This window comes from Pistacia vera, unplaced genomic scaffold (genome assembly GCF_008641045.1).
Source record: "Pistacia vera cultivar Batoury unplaced genomic scaffold, PisVer_v2 Contig190, whole genome shotgun sequence".
NCBI lineage: Eukaryota > Viridiplantae > Streptophyta > Magnoliopsida > Sapindales > Anacardiaceae > Pistacia > Pistacia vera.
This window is the reverse complement of record NW_022195991.1, coordinates 943,222-963,957: the sequence shown is the minus strand read 5'-3', so window position 1 is coordinate 963,957 and position 20,736 is coordinate 943,222. Positions and strand designations below refer to the sequence as shown.

At 37.7% G+C, this 20,736-nt stretch overlaps 1 pseudogene; it reads left to right on the top strand.

The window, feature by feature from the left end:
• The first annotated feature begins 534 nt into the window (after nt 1–534).
• Nucleotides 535–17,497, top strand: LOC116127307 (annotated as a pseudogene).
• The last annotated feature ends 3,239 nt before the right edge of the window (nt 17,498–20,736 follow it).

The window sequence follows — 20,736 nt, the reverse complement described above, 5'->3', positions numbered from 1 at the left end:
GCCTTTTATGTCTAAACGACACGTCGGAATCCTGTGATTCCATTGGATTTCTTCAAATTGATTAACGCCAATCCTGGTAGGACAAGCTATAAGGACGAACGCGCATTGTTGGAATAATTCTTATGGTTCAACAATAGGCAATTAGGCACTCTAAATTTTGAGTAGGAGTACTACACTTACAATTTTTTTATATAACCTTATGTGATAGTTTATGATTGGTTAATTTGCAATAGGTCCTATTTACCTAAATACGAACTGAAAAATCACAAATTATCACATCATGATTGTAAAAACAAAAATAAAATAATAAAATAAACACTATTTGGGTTTCGCAAAGTAGTAAAAATTTGCAGGTGCTTTTATCTTGCTATAAAGATACTCCTTCATTTTTCCTGAATATTCACTCAGTATTTCTATCCTTTTCTTGCGTTGTCACAGTTAAGGATAAATATGTGTGGTAATAGTTCCTTCTCTTCAAGGAGTATTTGTTAAATTGTCTTCACAACTAGAAGTGACCAAAACAATCTCACCATCATGTCTTGGACATGGAATTCACTTGCACTTGTAGCTCTTGCCTTCTTCCTCCAAGCATTTCTCTGGAAAAAAGACTCAAAAACTAAGAGACTACCTCCAGGTCTGAGAGGGTTCCCAATTTTTTGTAGCCTTCATTTTTTGGGAAAGTTTCCTCACAAAGATTTTCATAAACTTGCCAAAAAATATGGCTCCATCATGCTCTTACGTTTAGGCTCGATTCCTACTATTGTTGTTTCATCACCTCAAGCTGCTGAGCAGTTCCTAAAAACTCAAGACCTTTTTCTCGCCAGCAGGCCTCCTGTTGAAGCTTTAAAACACATAGCTTATGGGCAAAAGAACATGTCCTTTTCCCTTATGGATCTTGTTAAAAGGACATGTAAATTGGAAAGAAAGAATCACGAGAGAATTCTAAGAATTGTGGAAAAATGAATTCTCATTCATAGAAGAGTCTGTTACATTGCTGTATATACACAAATATAAACTTATAACTGTCAACTAACAACTTTAACTAATTACAGCTTAGCATAACAAATTCTTAACTAACTAAACTACCTTTCGTGTACCAACTTGATTCTTAACACTCCACCTCAAGTTGGCATCTTATGAACATTTTTCAAGCATAGCTTGGACACAAGTTTTTCATGTTGTAACCTTCCCAAGCCTTTTGTCATTACATCTGCTAATTGCTCTCCAGTTGGTATGTACTTTGTAACTATCAAACCACTTTGAATTTTCTCCCTTATGAAGTGGCAATCTATCTCTATGTGTTTTGTTCTTTCATGAAACATGGGGTTTGCTACAATTTGCAAAGCTAATTTGTTATCACAGTAAAGTAATGCTGGAATCTTGGCTTCAACATCAAGCTCTTTAAGTAAACTAGTTAACCAAATTAACTCTGCAATAGTTCCAGCCATACTTCTATACTCTGCTTCTGCAGATGATCTTGCTATGGTATTTTGCTTCTTTGATTTCCAAGACAGAGAGGAACCTCCCATCTTAATACAGTAACCTGAAACTGACTTCTTATTGATAGCACAAGAGGCCCAATATGAATCACAGAATGCTACCTATTCTTTTGTACTTTTTGTAGACATAAGCAACCCAAGAGCTGGTTCCTTCTTCACATATCTTATAACTCTCAATGCTCCTTCAAGATGTGATTGTTTAGGAGTTTGCATATGCTGACGTAAAGTCTGGATAGCAAACGAAATATTAGGCCTAGTCATGGTTTGATACAACAACCTTGCCACCATTCTCCTAAACATGCTAGGATCTGTCAGCAACTCATCCTTTTCATCTGGTGGAAACTTCTGACCGAACTCATATTAAGTCAGTTTTAAATTCTGCTCAAGAGGGGTGTCAGCAGGTGTCGAACCGGTCGTCACAATCACAAAATTAAACCTAAATACCGCAGTTAGTGGTAAGCAGGGTCGAATCCACAGAGAGCAAGACTAACAACCTAATGTATTTTGAGTAGCGGAAATGAAATTGGCAATTTGATTAATTAAACTAAACAAACTAAATGCAAATAATAAAATCTTGAAATTAAAACTAATGAAGATTTTATAATAAAAATGTTACCGTTACAGTCTTGGTTCGACACGAGACCGACTCACACAATTCTCCTCTACCTCTACGATCCCCTAAACCTACAAGGCAAGGTAAATCAACGAAATGGCTCCCCGACACTTTAGGTATAATCTATCATGTCTCGCCCGATCACTCAAGTTTGATTGGTTAAAGTAGGGGCGGGATAAATAATCCAAAAACCAAACCGAAACCGAATCGAAAATTAGGTTTGTTTTGCAAACCGGTTCGGTTTTTGGTTTGCAAAATTGAAAAAATCGGAAAAGAGGTTTGGTTTTTGGTTTGAAAAATATTTCAAACCGGTTTTACCTTAAATATAAAAGCAAAAAAAAATTTCACTCCTCTCTATTTCTCTTCATAGTTTAGACTTTCTCTGCCTCCATTCCAAATCTGAAATCTCCATACTTCATCACTTCCAGAGTTCCAGTTCAACAGTTCCAGTCTTCCACACCGTGAGCTACTCCATCCACACCATGAGCTACTCCGTCCATAGTTCCACACCGTGAGCTATTCCATCCACACCGTGAGCTACTCGCCGAAAAACGACCAATGGACAGCCTGGAATACGAACAGTCAAACTCGCCGAAAAACGTTAATTTTCCGACGAGTCTTTTGGAAAATAGTGGCGGAAATGGGATCCGAAGGTACCAATGGAAAGCTCTGGTGATGGGGAGTTCAGATCAGGTCCTGGGGAGTGAAAGGTAGCAGGAAATGAGCGAGATCGCGGTTGGAAGATGAAGAGGCGCAGCGGCGATTTGGCAGATTCCGACGGTTTTTGCGACAGTTGAAGCTTGGAAGTGAATGATTCGGCCATGGGGAAGGAAGATCAACCACCAGGGAGGTGAAATATTGTCGGAGGTCATCGGAAAATGGCCCAACATGTCTGGAATGCGAAGCATTGCCAAAACTTATCGTGATTTGCGGTGGTTGCAGCAAGATGATAATGATCGGTGAAGGGGAAGCCGAAAGGTCGCCGGAAAAGGAGATGAAAGGTCGCCAAAAAATTGGGTGAATAGCCTCCCCTATAACACGACCTTTCGCTTTCTTTTTATAGACAAACTAAAAACTATCACTTTGGTCTCTACATGATTGAAAAGTTACAAAATCAACCCTTATAAATATGACAGTTTACCCCCTAAATAGCATAAATGAGACAAAATCACCCCTAATCCATAAACCACAACCTAATATCAACTCATACCTTTCCAAAATCATTCCAAACATGTTAAATTCATAAGAAAAATATTAGGAAGCGATTTTCGTGAATAAATTCATAAATTCTTTAATTATCTCAATATGATTTCATTTTAATCACACAAAAGAGTCATTTATCACCAAATTAGAGTTACTTTCATGACTCTAACACACTCCCCAACTTACTCTTTACTCGTCCTCGAGTAAAGTTAAAAGAACTCTTTCAACATTCTCACAAAATCATACACAATCATATTCATCAACAAACAAGACATTCATCAAAAGGTAAAGTGAAAAATTTGAACATAACAAGCAAACAACACAATCCTAAATAAAGAACTAAAGTTTCTGTCAAATTTTCCTATCTCCATTCAAGCTTCTCAAACATACATTTCATGTTCATATCACAATGTTAAAATGTCATGCAAAACTCCCCAACTTATGTACATGCAATATAATGCTCATTTTCCACACAAGATTTTGACAAATAATTTATTTTCATTCATCACTTGGTTTTTTTTTTTCTTAACTTCTTGTCTTAACTTCTTAAGCTTTCTAGAAGGTCCGTGTAACAGGCTTTAGGTCAATGACTCCCAAACCAGATGGCTATAAGGCACTAAGTATAGAACACTCTTCGAACTTACTCACCTGAACCAATTAGGCTACAAGTCAAGACTTATACTATTTATTTTTTTATTTTTTTATTTTTTTTATAAAGCTCATGATCTATGTAATGACTTCTTAAGCTTTCTAGAGGACCCATGTAATAAGCTTTAGGCCAACCACTCCCAAGCTAGATAGCTTTAGGGGATTAGGTGTAGAACACCCCTCGGGCGTAGTCACTTGAGTCAACTAGGCTACAAATCAAAACCAAATCATCAAGCAACATTTAAGCACTTTTAACACACGCAAGATAATAAATGAAACTTTGCTCCATGGGCATGTAAAGTATGTGGGAGACTTGCATAAACACTAAAACACATGACATTTACACAAAACAGTGTCTAACCACAATTATGGACAAACCTAGCACAAAACAGAACCAATAGTTCAATGTTTAAAACCATGTTGCAAAAAACAATTTTCAAAAACCTCACAAAACCTTTCAACTAGCACCTCAATTGCTTCTAAAATGGTGATTATGCATGAATTCATGAAAAATTTTAAAAATAACTCACTTTAGTTCACTTTAACCACTTTTGGACTTACAAGAGTAAGATTCAACATATTTTCAACAAAAACATCATCATGCCACAAAAATTTAAGCACACTCTCCACAAAAGCATCATCAACAACACTTCACAAAAAAAATTATCAGAATCTCCACAAAAGCATCATCAACAACACTTCACAAAAAAAAATATCACAGTCTCCACGAAAGCATCATCAACAACACTTCACAAAAATAAAAATCAATCAACACTCCCCAACTTAAAATGTCATTGTCCTCAATGACCCACAACTACAAACATCCTCCCCAACTTAGCATCAAATGATCTCAAATGGAAAAATGATCAATAACATTAAAATCGTCTAACATATTTGAGAAACAAGAAATTTAACAATAACAGCATATAAGGTGGAGAGATACAACCTGAGGAACAATGGTGGGGCTATCACCAACGGAGTTTGTGGAGTATGTATAAGCATAGCCTTGGACTAGTTAATGAGTTTCCAAACATGACAATTCCTACAAAGACAAAAACAACAAAAACGTAAAAGCAATAAAAACATATTTACAAAGGTGGGTTGCCTCCCACAAGCGCTAAGTTTAAAGTCTTCAGCCAGACTCAGTGCATTGACACGGCTAATGTGGTTCTAATAAAGAACACTCCTCAATCACCTCTCTATCATTAATGCCATTGAAATAAGGTTTAAGTCTTTGGTCATTCACCTTCAAAACTTCTCCCGTTTTTGGGTTTCGGATTTCAACAACTCTGTGAGGGAAAACATTAAGAACAACAAAAGGGCCATCCCATCGTGACTGAATGACTTCCTAACAATGTGTTTATCATGAAATGCTTTAGTCTTCTCTTTAGAGATGCGAGAGCTCTCATAAGCTTCGTGTCTTAGCTCATCTAACTCCGAAAGTTGGAGTTTCCTATGGTCACCGGCTGTGGTCATATCAAAATTGAATTTCTTTGTGGCCCAATATGCTCTATGTTCAAGTTCTACAGGTAAATGGTATGTTTTCCCAAAAACTAACCAATAAGGGGACATGCTAATAGGGGTACGACATGTGGTTCGATAAGCCCAAAGTGCATCATTCAGACGCACCGACCAATCCTTACGATCGGGCCGTACCATTTTCTCAAAGATTGTCTTAATTTCCCTATTAGCACGTTCCACTTGTCCACTAGTTTGAGGGTGATAAGGTGTGGCAACTCGATGGGTGATTGAGTACTTTTTTAATAGTGAGCCAAAGTGTCTATTGGTGAAATGTGAGCCGCCATCACTGATAATGGCACGCAAATGACCGAAATGGCTAAAGATGTGCGATTGAACAAAGTTGACAACCACCCTATGATCATTGGTCCTAGTGGCAATGGTTTCTACCCATTTAGACACATAATCCACTACAAGCAAGATATATTCAAAGCCAAAAGATGAGGGAAATGGACCCATGAAATCAATGCCCCACACATCAAAAACTTCCATAATCAAAATAGGATTCAGGGGCATCATATCTTGTCTACCAATATTCCCTACTTTTTGACATGAAGTACAAGCACGACAATAAAAGAATGCATCACGAAAAAGAGTAGGCCAATAAAAAACCACATTGGAGGACCTTTAAAGCGGTCCTCTTGCCACCATAATGACCACCACAAGCATAAGAATGACAAAATGCAAGTACACTAGTAAACTCATGGTCGGGAACACATCTCCTAATTATCTGGTCTACACATACCTTAAAAAAGTTCGAGTTTTCCCAAAAATAATGCTTGATGGTTGCAAAGAAATGATCTTTCTGAGTTTTGATCCACCCTAATGGTAATTGTCCTACGGCCAAGTAATTGACTATATGGGTATACCAAGGTTCTTTAGATTGGGATATTGCAAATAGTTGATCGTCCGGGAAAGATTCATTCAAACATTGACTAGGGACATACTCTGTAAAGAGTCTAGACAAGTGGTCGGCGGCCACATTATCACTACCCTTTTTATCTTTGATTTCTAGATCAAACTCGTGCAACAACAAAATCCATCGAATTAGTCTAGGCTTAGTGTCTTTCTTGGCTAACAAATACCTACCTGCAACGTGATTTGTAAAGACAACTATCCTAGACCCAAGAAGATAAGACTGAAACTTATCAAGGGAGAACACTACTGCAAGCAACTCTTTCTTGGTAGTGGTGTAATTACATTGAGCATCGGAGAGGCTTGCATAGTAGATCACAACAGGTTTTTATTCCCCCGTTGGCTAAGGACTGCACCAATGGCATAGTCCAACGCATCACACATCACTTTAAAAGGTAGGTTCCAATCAGGAGGTTGCATGATGGGTGCTGTGGTCAATGTTTCCTTCAAAATGTAAAGGCAATCATACAAGAGTCATAAAAAACAAATGGCACATCTTTAGCAAGCAAATCACACAAAGACTTGGAGATCTTGCTAAAATTATGGATGAAACGCCTATAAAATCCTGCATGGCCTAGGAAAGATCTAATTTGTTTGACCAACGAAGGCAGTGGAAGTTGAGAAATCAACTCTACCTTTGCTTTATGCATTGCTATCCCCTCCTTGGAAACTACATGACCTAAGACAATTCCCTTTTGAACCATGAAATGGCTCTTTTCCCAACTAAGAACAAGATTTGTCTCTTTACAATGATTCAACACCAACTCAAGTTTTTCGAGATAATCATCAAAAGATGCACCAAACACAGAAAAATCATCCATGAAGACTTCAAGGAATTGACCCACCATATCAAAAAATATCGATAACATGCACCTTTGAAACGTTGCTAGTGCATTGCATAACCTGAAGGGCATGCGACGAAAGGCAAACATACCAAATTGACATGTGAATGTGGTCTTTTCCTATTCTTTGGGGACAACTGGCACTTGGTTATATTCGGAATAAGCATCCAGAAAACAATAGAAAGCCTGGCCTGCAAGTTTTTTTAGGATTTGGTCAATAAATAGGAGCGGGAAATGATCCTTCCTAGTAAGTAGGTTGAGCTTCCTATAGTCAATGCAAACTCTCTATCCTGTGGGAGTACAGGTAGGAATTCGCTCACCTTTTTCATTTTCAATAACACTGAGGCCACTCTTCTTAGGTACAACATGGGTTAGACTCACCCATTGGCTGTCGGATATAGGGTAAATGATACCCGCATCAAGCCATTTGATCACCTCTTTCTTCACTACCTCCTTCATGTTCGGGTTTAAACTTCTTTGAGCTTCATGCACCGGTTTAGCATTCTCCTCACAAAATATGCAATGCATGCACAAAGAAGGGCTAATCCCTCGCAAATCGGCTACTGACCAATCGATTGCGTCCTTATGTGCTGTCAAGATCGCCACTAATCTCTGCTTTTGCTCACTATCTAAGTTGGCGGCAATGATCACGGGTAAGGTCTTGTTGGGTCCTAGGAAAACATACTTTAGAGTATCAAGCCTCTAAGACTTGTGGAGACTCAATTGACCTCTATTGTGTCTTCTTAGACAAAAATGGTAAGGGTTCACACTTGATGTTCCAAGGTCAATGCTCTAGAGTGGGTGACCTAGCCATATACGCACTAACCTCCTGAATCTCAGACATGACACTCAAGCTACATATCTCCTTAACAAATGGATTCATAAGAGTGTAAATCGCATCATCACATAACATCTGTGGGGCGTGAGCCTCCACTAGACTGTCAATAGCATCAATAATGAAACACTCATTATCATCCTCACGCATTGGCCCTAAACCAGCATTAAACACATTAAGTCTCAGTTTCCTATTCCCAAAAGACACTTCCATCTCTCCTGATCTATAGTTAATGCAAGCATTTGCCATTGCTAGAAAATGTCTCCCTAAAATAATCGGTGGCATACTTCCACTGCTCGTATACTCCATGTCTAAGACAAGAAAATCCACCGAAAAATATAGTTCCTCAACCTTAACTAACATGTCCTCAATTAGGCCCCTAGGCATTTTGACTAATTGGTCAGCTAACTGCAAGATGACTTCAGTAGACTTGAGCTCACCTAAGTTAAACTATTCATACACGGAAGTGGGTAATAAGTTCACCTCGCCCTTAAGTCTAAGAGAGCTCTATCAATCGTGACATTACCTATCACACAAGAAATAATAGGAGCTCCAAGATCCTTTAACTGTGGGGGAATGTGGTTTGAGACAACAGCACTTACATTTTCTGGTAAATGTACAGTCTTAGGTGTGTTAGATTTCATTCGCCTCTTTTGCTTGCACAAGTCTTTGAGGAATTTGGCATAAGCAAGTACTTGCTTGATGGCATCTAAGAGTGGAATGTTAATCTATACCTGCTTAAACAACTCAATCATTTCCTCCATCCTAGCACTTTTCCTAGTAGTGGGAACATTTGCGAGCTATAAGCATTGAAGAAAGGGTGCTCTCGATATGTACGATGCAGGGGATGGTTCATTCTCCCTGACTTTCTCCTTACCCGGTCTCTGAACACTTGACTCTAAAAGTGGCTCACTCTCACTCTCTTTGGCTTGGTCCCTACCAAAACTTTTCTTTTTTCTACCCTGGACTTTTACTTCCCTCTCAGGCCTAATTAGCTCTCGACCACTCCGAAGAGTCATCACAGCCTTAGCTTGTTTGGAAAACCCTCTCTGTTGAGAAAAACCACTAGGGTTACCTATGAATTGACTAGGCAATTGGCCTTATTCCCTTCTATTGACTGCTTCGGCTATTTGACCAATATGGGTCTCTAGCTTACTAATGGATTAGGAATGAGAATGTAGAAGTTGGGTATTCTACTCTGAATCTTGGAACCTAGCATTTATGTTGGCTTTTTGTTCCTGCATGGTTTGGAGCATTTGAGCCATCATTATTCTAGTGAACTAGACACTGGAGTGGGCTGCTGAATGGGAGGTGGGATCCTAGGTTGGATTGAAGGTTGCTCCCTATAATTGCCTTGTTGATTAGAAGGCTTGTTCCTGTATGGCATATTATGAGGGACATACTGAGGTGGTTGTGGCTTCCATGAAAAATTAGGGTGGTTCCGCCACCTAGGATTGTACGTGTTCGAGTACGGATCGTTCCATCTCTAGACGCCTTGTGCAACCTGCACTTGCTCCTCAAAAGGGTCGGGGGCAGGTTCTTCAATTGGATGGTCAAGAGTGGAGTGCATGGCAAAAACATCCTGGTTCACCTTCTGAGATGATTGTGTTGAGGGTTGCCCTTGTATACATACAAATTGGTCAAATTGGTGGGCCAACACTTCTAGCTTGGAACTAATGTCATCTAATCGTGGCAGCTCATACATGCCACCCTTTTAGGATGGCTGCCTTGAGATAGGCATTCTAGACACAGAAATGTGGTGCATTGAATTTTCACTTAAGGTCTCGAAGAGTTGCCATAACTCATTCTTGTCCTTGTGCATAAATGTTCCTCCATAAGAGGCGTCTACCATGTTCCTATGCCTCTCGATCAGTTCGTCATAGAAACTACGAACTAATTGCCACCTAAGGACTGCGTGATGGGGACACTTCTTAAGCATTTCCTTTAAACGTTCCCAACTCTCATAACATTCCTCGCCATCAAGTTGAGTGAAACTAGTAATGGCTCGTCTTATGCTATTGGTTTTGCCGATGGGATAATACTTTATTAGGAATCCTTTTTGCATTTGGGTCCAAGAGACAATGGACCCTACTGCCAAAGAATTGAGCCACTATTTGGCTCGATCCTTAAGTGAAAATGGGAATAAAATTAAGCGCACGACATCTTCATTCACATGTTGAAGTCTAACTATGGAGCAAACTTCTAAAAATTCATCTAAGTGTTTGTATGGCTCCTCATTTAAATTCCCATAATAAATTGGCAACAATTGGATGACACTAGTTTTGATCTCATAGTGTTGTATCTAGACATTGGGGATACGGATACATGAGGCTAAAGTGTAGGTGGTGGGTACGAAATGTTGGCTAAGGGGCACATGTGCGGGTTCATCCTGGTCAGCCATCCTACGTGCTTGTTTTCTATTCCTCTTACAAGTGCGTTCAATTTCAAGATTCAAAGGTAATAACTCTTCATTACTAGACCTTCTAGTTTGCATTCATCAATCAAACACATAAAAGGCTCAACAAGCAAAGCAACAACAATCTCAAGGAAAATTAACTAAATGCAAATCCTAAGAAACAAATTTTAATAAGCACACAAAACAAAACAAAACCAAATCTAAAATCTAACAAAACTATACCCAACAAAATTTCACACAACAAATATGCTTAATCAAAACTAAAGTTATAATGCAACCTAAAAGAATTTAATACTAAGAACAAAAATTAAATCCTAGGAATAAAAAATCAAAGGTTAAGAGAATTTCACAATCGAGTCGTGTAAGATCTTTAATGCTTACGACAAGCTGAAGCGTTTTCCCAATTGCAATTTTCCTGCAAAACAAAAACAAACACAAATGAAACTATTCTAATGGAAATGAAATAAAAAGAAGTAAAAATGAAATTACACCAACAACCTAAAAAGAAAATAATTAACTAAAAATGCAAAGAGACAAACTAAACAGAACACAAAAATTAAACAATTCACCTAAACAAATAATCACTACAAAGAAAATAACACAAACAAAAACAACAACTAAAATAAACCTAGAATAAAAAATAATGACTACCCAAACACACAAAGTTGAAACACGTTGCTCCCCGGCAACGGTGACAAATTTTTTTTGAACTGGTTGTCACAATCACAAAATTAAACCTAAATACCTTAGTTAGCTATAAGCAGGGTCGAATCCACAGAAAGCAAGACTAACAACCTAATGCATTTTGAGTAGCGGTAATGAAATTTGCAATTTGATTAATTAAACTAAACAAACTAAATGCAAATAATAAAATCTTGAAATTAAAACTAATGAAGACTTTATAATAAAAATGTTGCCATTACGGTTTTGGTTCGACACAAGACTGACTCACACAATTCTCCTCCACCCTCTACGATCCCCTAAATCTACAAGGCAAGGTAAACTAACAAAATGGCTTCCTGACACTCAAGGTATAATCTATCATGTCTCGCCCGATCACTCAAGTTTGATTGGTTAAAGACTATCATTGAACGCCGATAAACGCTACATGACAATACCACTAGTTGGTACGCGATTAACAAATACAATTTGTCAACACGTATCTCCCAATCAACCAATGTCACAATAAATGCAACAACAGTAGAAATGAAATTAAATCTGAACACAACTCAATTACAATCGATGCGAAGTAACGAAAAGCAATATTTATCATTTAATTATTTCAACCAACATTTATCATTCAACGAGTTCTATGAAAACATTAAATCACAATGGACAACAATATTTATCACAAATTATGCTCAAATCATATTAAAGTATCGAAATCAAACATGAAACGAAAACAAATATAATTCAAAACACAATACTACCAAATGTCCTACAATCGGACTCATCCAACTAGTCGAGAGCTGATGAGCAGAGCCGTGGAGTCAATCTTGATCTTTACTACGCCGTAACAGACAACCGAGAACTTAGCCGCTCATGGTGGTGATGACGAAGGCTGAAACGGTGGAAACAAAGCTAATCATGGTGGAGAGGAAGTAGCCGAAAGTAATATGATGTGAAGAAGGGGCAAAAATGACCAACAGAGATCCTGAAATACGAACAGTCGCACTCGCCAGGAATCGTTAATTTTTCGATGGGTCTTCTGGAAAATGGTGGTGGAAATGGGATCCTAAGGTACCGATCGAAAGCTCTGGTGATGGGGAGTTCAGATTAGGTCCTGGGGAGATGAAAGGTCATAGGAAATGAGCGAGATTGCGGCTGGAAGATGAAGAGGCTCGACGGCAATTTGGCAGATTCTGGTAGTTTTTGCGTAGCTAAAGCTTGGAAGTGATCGATCCAGCCATGGGGAAGGAAGATCAACCACTAGGGAGGTGAAATGTCACAGGAGGTCATCAAAAAATGGCCTAACACGGTTGGAATGCGAAGCATCACCGAAACTTAGCATGATTTGCGGTGGTGACGACAGGATGATGATGATTGGTGAAGGGGAAGCCAAAAGGTCGTCGAAGTTCGCCAGAAAAGGAGATGAAGGGTCGTAAAAAAACTGGGTGAACATCCTCCCCTGTAACGCGACCTTTCGCTTTCTTTTTATAGACAAACTAAAAAATATCACTTTAGTCCTTGCAAGATTGAAAAGTGACAAAATCAACCCTTATAAATATGACTGCTTACCCCTTAAACAACATAAATGAGACAAAATCACCCCTAATCCATAAACTACAACCTAATATCAACTCATACCCTTTCCAAATCATTCCAAACATGTTAAATTTATAAGAAAAATATTAGAAAGCGATTTTCGTGAATAAATTCATAAATTCTTTAATTATCTCAATATGATTTCATTTTAATCACACAAAGGGTCTTTTATCACCAAATTAGATTCACTTTCATGACTCTAATAGTAGGCTTCACAGTAGATAATCTAGCCTCCAAAATCAACTCAAGTGCATACTTTCTTTGGTTCAAAACAATCCCTTCAGAGGACCTAGCAACTTCAATTCCAAGAAAATATCTAAGATGACCAAGGTCCTTGATTTTAAAATTATCTTGCAGAACAACCTTCAATTGATCTATCATTTTAATGCAACTTCCTGTTATCAAAATGTCATCAACATAGACAAGCATAATGACTATGTTAATTCCTTCTTGTTTGGTGAATAATGAGTAATCATATTTACTTTGCAAGTAGCCATTTTTTATCAGGGCTTTAGTAAGTTTGTTATTTCATTGTCTACTTGCTTGCTTCAATGCATACAAGGATTTGAGAAAACTGTAGACCATGTGATTCTCCCCCTGAGTGCCAACTCCTTGAGGTAAAGACATATAAACCTCTTCATGAAGATCTCCTTGCAAGAAAGCATTAAACACATCAAGTTGGAAGAGTGGCCAAGCATGAATCAAAGCTAATGCAAGAACTGATCTGATTGTGACCATTTTTCCCACCGGGGAAAAAGTCTCTGTGTAATCAATGCTAGCTTGTTGGTTGTAGCCCTTGGCCACAAGCCTAGCTTTGTATCTTTCTAAAGTCTCATCAGAATTGTATTTGACTTTGTAGACACATTTGCAACCAATAGGCTGTTTGCCTACTGGGAGAGGAACAAGCTGCCAAATCTTGTTAACTTCTAATGCATTGATCTCTATTTGCATAGCATTAACCCAATTAGGATCCTGAGAAGCTTCAGCAAAGGAAGTAGGTTCTTTGATTCGAGAGATGGAGGATAAGAAACACTTGTAATAAGGAGAGAGATGATCATAGAAAACAACATCTGAAATAGAGTCATGAGCTGAAGGTGTAACATAATCCTGCAACCAAATTGGAGGTTTGTGTATCTAGTAGACCTTCTGATATTTGAAGAAGCAGGTACTTGAGTTGGGGATGATGGTGATGTAGGGTCAATTAAAGGAGCATCAAGATCAAGACCAGCTGAAGGATCATGATTGAAATGTGAATCTGGTGATGGTGGAGCAAAAGTTTCAGGATTGATAGAAGCAGAATGTAGTTCATCAGAAAATGTTGTAGTGAAAGGATCATTTGGAAATAATGGAACATGAGAATGTTGCTGGAACTGAAAGGGAAATATGTGCTCAAGAAATCTAACATCTTGATTGACAAAGAAGCTAAAATCTTGGAGGCTTAGTAACTTGTAACACTTTTGTGTTGAAGAATATCCCATAAAAACTTATGGCACAGCCTTGAATCCAAATTTATCTCTGGAGCTTAGATTAGAAGCATATGTTAAGCACCCAAACACCTTGAAGTGATCAATAAAAGGAGGAGAACCAAATAGAATTTCATAAGGTGAACTGCCCTTGAGCACATCAGTAGGAAGTCTATTTATGATATAGCAAGCTGTGAGTATGCATTCTACCCAATATCTAATTGGAATGGAGGCTTGAAATCTAAGGCTCTAGCAACACTAAGCAAATGCCCATGCTTCCTTTCTACTACCCCATTCTGTTGGGGCATGTAGACACAAGTTTTCTGGTGAATAATCCCAACTGAAGTGAAGAGTGCAGTGCCTTGAGAGTTGAGAAACTCTAAGCCATTATCTTTTCAGATATACTTAACACAAGCTGAAAACTGATTCTTGATAAGAGTAAGAAAGCTCTTAAGATGAACTATAACTTCATGCTTATGTGTCATGAGAAAAACCCAAGTAATCCGGGACTGATCATCAGCTATTGTAAGAAAGAATTTATGATGATTATGTGTGGGAGTATGATAGGGTCCCCATACATCAATATGCAGTAGATGAAAACATGTAGGAGCTCTTGTGTACTAATAGGAAAAGACTTTCTTACATGTTTGGCAAGAGGACAAATATCACAATAAGAATCAACATCATCAGAATTAAAGGTTTTTATTCCAGAAAAATATTTCAGTTTTGCATATGGCACATGGCCAAGACGTTTATGCCAAAGTTGGCTTATAGAAACTGAACAAGAAACACGCAAAGTTTTATTCAAAGTAGAAGTACTAGCCATTGATGCATGAGAAGGCATGAAGAAGTAGAGACCCTCTGATTCTTTACCAATCCCCAGTATTTTGCCATTAGAGAGGCCCTAAAAGATGCAAAAATTAGGATAGAAGCTAACAAAGCAAGATAAGTCTTTGGTGAGCTTTGATATCGAGATCAAATTAAACTTGAAATTTGGCACAAATAACACATTAGTCAGTTTCTGATCTAGACCAATGTTACAAGATCCAATATGTGTCACAGTTGAATGATGTTCATTAGGTAGTCTAACTGTAGAAGGAGAAATTGTCCCAATCAATTTGCTTAGGGTGTTTAAAGAGGCTGTCATATGGTGACTAACACCTGTGTCTAATATCCAGCAGACTCCATGATCTAAGGATGAAAAATAAGAGTGAATACCTGCCATATTGACATGTACATCATTTGACGGTAATGAAGGTTCCTTTTAAAGCAATTTCAATATCTCTGCATATTGCTCTTTAGAAAAGATTGGAGCTGCTTGAGTACTATTTGGAGTGGCTGCAGAACTACTGTGATCAAATGACTCAGTAGTGGTAACATTATTTGCTGAAGACTAAGTAAAATTCTTTCTTTTGGTGAATTTAAAGTTAGCAAGGTAGCCAATGAGCCTGTAACAATTATCCTTTTTGTGTCCCTTCACATGACAATGTTCACAAGTTATATTTCAATTCTTCTTAGATTTAGCTGATTGCTGGTTTGATGATGAATAAAGCACTGTTGGCTCAGATGAGGACTCAATAGTAGTAGCAGTGGTTGAATTCCTCTGGCTTTCTTTAGTAACGAGCATAGAATAAGCTTGGTTAATTGATGGTAAAGGTTGCATCATGAGAATTTGGCTTCTAGCATGCAAGTAAGATTCATTTAAACCCATCAAGAATTGGAGCAACTTTTGATTCTGCATGTGATCTACATAAACCTTTGACATAGAACACTCACATGAAGGAAGTTGGACAATAGACGAATATTCATCCCATAACAGTTTTAGTTTAGAGAAATAAGTGGAAATAGATGACTTCCTTGCACTAAGGTGACAATTTCTCTATGCAACTGGAAAACTCTAGATCCATTCACTTTATCAAATCTGTCTTTTAAGTCTTTCCATACTAAATGTGAACTTGAAGCATAAACAATGCCACTTAGAAGCTTTTTTTAACTGAATTCATGATCCAGGAGAGAACTATAACATTACACCTGTCCCACTGATTGTGCAAGCTAGCTGGAAAACTATCCTTTGTGCCAGTTCCATCAATAAATCCAATTTTATTTTTAGCTAATAGTGCTATTCTCATAGATCTACTCCATAACAAGTAATTATCCACACCAATCAATTAAAAAGAAACAAGAACAGCACCTGGAGTGTCAGAAGGATGCAGGTAAAGTTGATGACTAAAGTCGATTGATGAACTTGATTGATCATTTGAATTATTCAAAGAAGACTGCATTTCTCCATCTGTACTAGTAATTGCTATTTTGATCGAAGGAAGATGATAATTTCCTGATCGAAGAAAAGGATCTTCGAGTAAACAAAATCCAGAAGAGAAGAAGCTGACGAAACTGATGAACTGACTGAAAATTATTGATGAATAGAGTGAATTTTTTTTGTGAATTTTCATAATCTTCAGGCCTTGAAATCGTTGCTCTGATACCATGTTAAAGGGACAAGTAAACTAGAAAGAAAGAACCAGGAGAGAATTATAAGAAGTGTGGAAAAATGAATTCTCATTTATAAAAGAGTCTGTTACATTGTTGTATATACATAACTATAAACTTATAACTATCAACTAACAACTTTAACTAATTATAGCTCAGCATAACAAATTCTTAACTAACTAAACTACCTTTCGTGTACCAACTTGATCCTTAACAGATCTTATTGGCAAGCCATGTGCAAGATTTGCACCCTGGAACTTCTTAGCAGTGCTAAGATTAGTTCTTTCAGGGCCATGAGAAAAGAAGAGCTTGATCTCTTGATTGAGCACATAAAAGAAGTTGATGCTGCCGGTGTTGCGGTTGATCTAAGTGACAAGTTCTCATCTCTTAGTTCAGATATGACTTGTAGAATGGTGTTTGGGAAGAAATATGGGGATGTTGAGCTTGATGAGAGAGGATTCAACACTCTGATTCACGAGGGTACAAAATTGGCGGCCATTCCTAACTTGGGTGATTACATTCCTCAAATTGCTTCACTTGATCAGGGGCTGGCCAAGTGAATGAAGGCGGTTTCCAAGGTGTTTGATGACTTCTTAGAAAGGGTTATTAATGAGCATGCTGATTCCAAGGATGAAAATAGAACCAAGGACTTTGTTGATGTCATGTTGAGCTTCATGGATAAGAAGAAACCGAATACAAGATTAAGCGGGAGCACGTCAAGGTCATGCTCTTGGTAAGCAATCTGAGAATTGTTAGACTTGGAATCCATTTGTTAAATTTAAGATACTAAAATTTCTTTAGTTTCCAATTANATTAATTAATTGATTTCTTTTAGAAATTAAAAAGCACACAGCAGCCCTCTCAATCACTCCCACGGTAGAAACACCTTTTGCCTAAAAATCAATTCAATTGATTTCCTTTCTTCTTAATCTTGAAGCCAAAGAGGATCTAGCAAATCCCTCTTTGGTTCTTTTGAGATTGTCTTCGTGTGGACTACGCAGGTTCGATCCTACACTTGGATCGGTGGCAAAATATTCGTTGACAAATTTAGAGGAGCCTCCAATGTGCGTTTGTTTTCTTTAAACTCGGATTTATTTTTCTGCAGATTTTATTTTAATATGAATTGTAAAATTATACCCTTGATCTTGGCTCATTTAAACAATTCCCGAATTGTCTGTTTTGTTTCTGCTGCTTGTATGGGACCGTTTACTAACAGCTTGTTCAATTTTTAGTGCAAATGAGTTGTGAGAAACTTAATTAAAACATACATCAAAGCAAGTAAAGAACACACTCATTTTTACATGGTTCAGCAACAAGCCTACATCTATAGGACCACGTCCAGATGAAGCAAATTCACTATGAAATACTTATGAGTTCAAATACAAAGCAAGATAACCAAAGTTGTAAAACACTCATTGTTTTTTACACAACAACTCTATCTTCTTTGGTTGAACTTCAAGTCCTCACAGCAAGCTTCACAAACACAGCACCATCATATTGAAGAAGAGCTCCTCTCAAGATTCAACAATGAAGACAAGACAACAACTTACACACAAGCTCTCGTCACAAGGGAAACAACATCCAAAGATCTCACACAAGGACAAGTGAAGAAGGTAATTCTAAGCCTACCAAAGCATAGTAAGAAACCTTAATAAAAAATGAGAACCTCAAAGAATATTCAAAGAGGAAAACAAATGTAATCAGATTCCTTAAAGAAAAATGCCAGAAATGAGTGAATATATATATAGAGATCAATGCGTCAAGGGTTAGGGGACAAAAAAGTTAAATATTAACTTTTGTGTTTTTCTTTTTGTACAAGAAATTTGGGACCACAGACAAAAGCAATATTCCTTTTCTCTCACAGCAAATAAAAGGTAGACAAGTGTAAAAGAACAAAACAGAATATCAATAAGGAATAATATTGTCCAAAAAGTAAAACGAGTGCGTGAAGTGTGACTGAGGGGAAAATATCTGCTAGAAGCATTGTGTACACACATGCTAAAGTGCTCACATTTGTGAAGGTGTTCACCTTTAGCAAGTGTGCCTACAATGGCAGAAAGGAAAAAATAGTGCAGGACTCGAAATAGGATCATAAGGTGACAAAAACACTAACAATCTCCCCATTTGTCACTTATGATCAAAGCACAATTCTTAGACAACAAACAATAAAAAAAAAAAAAAAATTCAAAGAAGAGATTGAAAAAACAATTTAAGAACAAGACAACTCCCCCTCAATGGTAAACCTCCTCCTAATCAAAACATAAGTCAAGAACGAAGTTACCAAAGGATTTCCAAATGACGCAGATCAACATGTCATTAAAGAGAATCTGCACAACAAGGGAGAGATTAGCAATAAAACATAACTCATGCATAGAACCAATATGAGCAATAGCAACATTAGCACTAAAAAGAAGCACCAGAAAAAAAGAATTCACAAGAAAACATCCATAAAAGTTTCTAGTGTTCTGCATAAAGAAAAACGTAAAGTGTGATCACATAGAAACAACAGTGATCACAAAAAACAAACAGTCAACAGAAAAACAAAAGAACACAGTAAAAAAAATAAAGTCTTGGCGTCTAAAAAAAATCTTGGCTTTGTAGCAATAACAAACAGCATGAAGACATCAACTCCCCCTCTTTGATCATAAGTGATCAACTTTTATGTCAAGAAGATCTTCTGGTCAGGGGCATCCTACCAACAGATTTGACACGAGTTTTGACAGAGTATGAGCTAGAGGAGGATCAACTGCAGAGGTGTTCACATCAGGAGCATCTTCTATAGTCTAAGAGTCAGCAAGAGGGGCCACATCTTCATATTCTTTCTCCCCGTTGGAGGGATCAATTTCAGGAATAGGCATAGAAGCATAGATTCATTTTGATCTTTCCTCAGCTACAATTCCAGAATCAAGTTCATCCACAACGTCTTCTTTATTAATATCTTGAATGTCTTCGGGAGTGACTGGATTTTGATCCTCAGGGACAATATTTGCATCGGCAGGGTTGGCATTCAGATCAATTTGAGGCTCAGTAGGAACAACAATCTTCTCAGTAGGAATAGAGGCATCAAGGGCATCTTTGGAACCATTTGAAGACCTTTTACTTGGAAGCTCAGCCCTGGTTTCTTTAAGAGTAGTTTCAAGGGAGTCAACACGAGCCTGCAAGGTGGTGTGATAAGAATCCACTTTCTGATCAAGAGCTTGCAACAATTCAAACAACTTGGACTACCAAGCACTAGATTTTATAGGAGGTACCTGAGAGGACAAAGGTACATCCACAACAAGGACAACAGGCTTGAGAGTTTTAGAGGAAATACTTATAATCTAAAGAAAATGGTCATTGGACTATTTTGGAGCCCCATACGAGTCAACAAACCTTGTAACCAGAGAAGGGAAAGGCGGAATGAAGGATTTCCCTTCGGACTCACCAGCAGTCTTGATCAATTTGTAAATAACAGAAGCAATATCTATTTTCTTTCCTTGCACAATGCCATACACCATTTGTGTTTTATCAAGCCTGATAGAAAAATTATGCCTAGAGGGAGACTAGTTGGTGATGGTGATTTTGAAAAGAGTCTTGTACAGGGATGTGAGCACATTGACAAGAAGAAAACCATTGTCAGGCCAAACTGTCACAACCCCACCACTAAGATCACTAGCCATAAACCTACGCTCCTTTACGGGGACAATTAGGTCATCTTCGTTCTTCACAACAGGGAACTTTAACAATTTTCTAATCATTTCAAGGGTAAAATCCATCCAAATACCCTTTACCCATACTTGGTTTTTGTGAAACGAGGTTTGTTCAATGTATTTCCTAAAATGTGCATAAAATTCTTGCACAAAACCCTGACAAGGTGGCACAGGTTTCACTACAGAAGTTTTCCATTTTCATTCACCCACAATTTTGGTAATTTTAGGGAACTCAGAGAGTTCGACATCTGACTCATAGACAATTGGCCTAAAAATAATAAAGTCTTTAAACCTAGACTCAGTAGAAGAGAAGACAAAAATTTTTCGTTTACCTAAAACC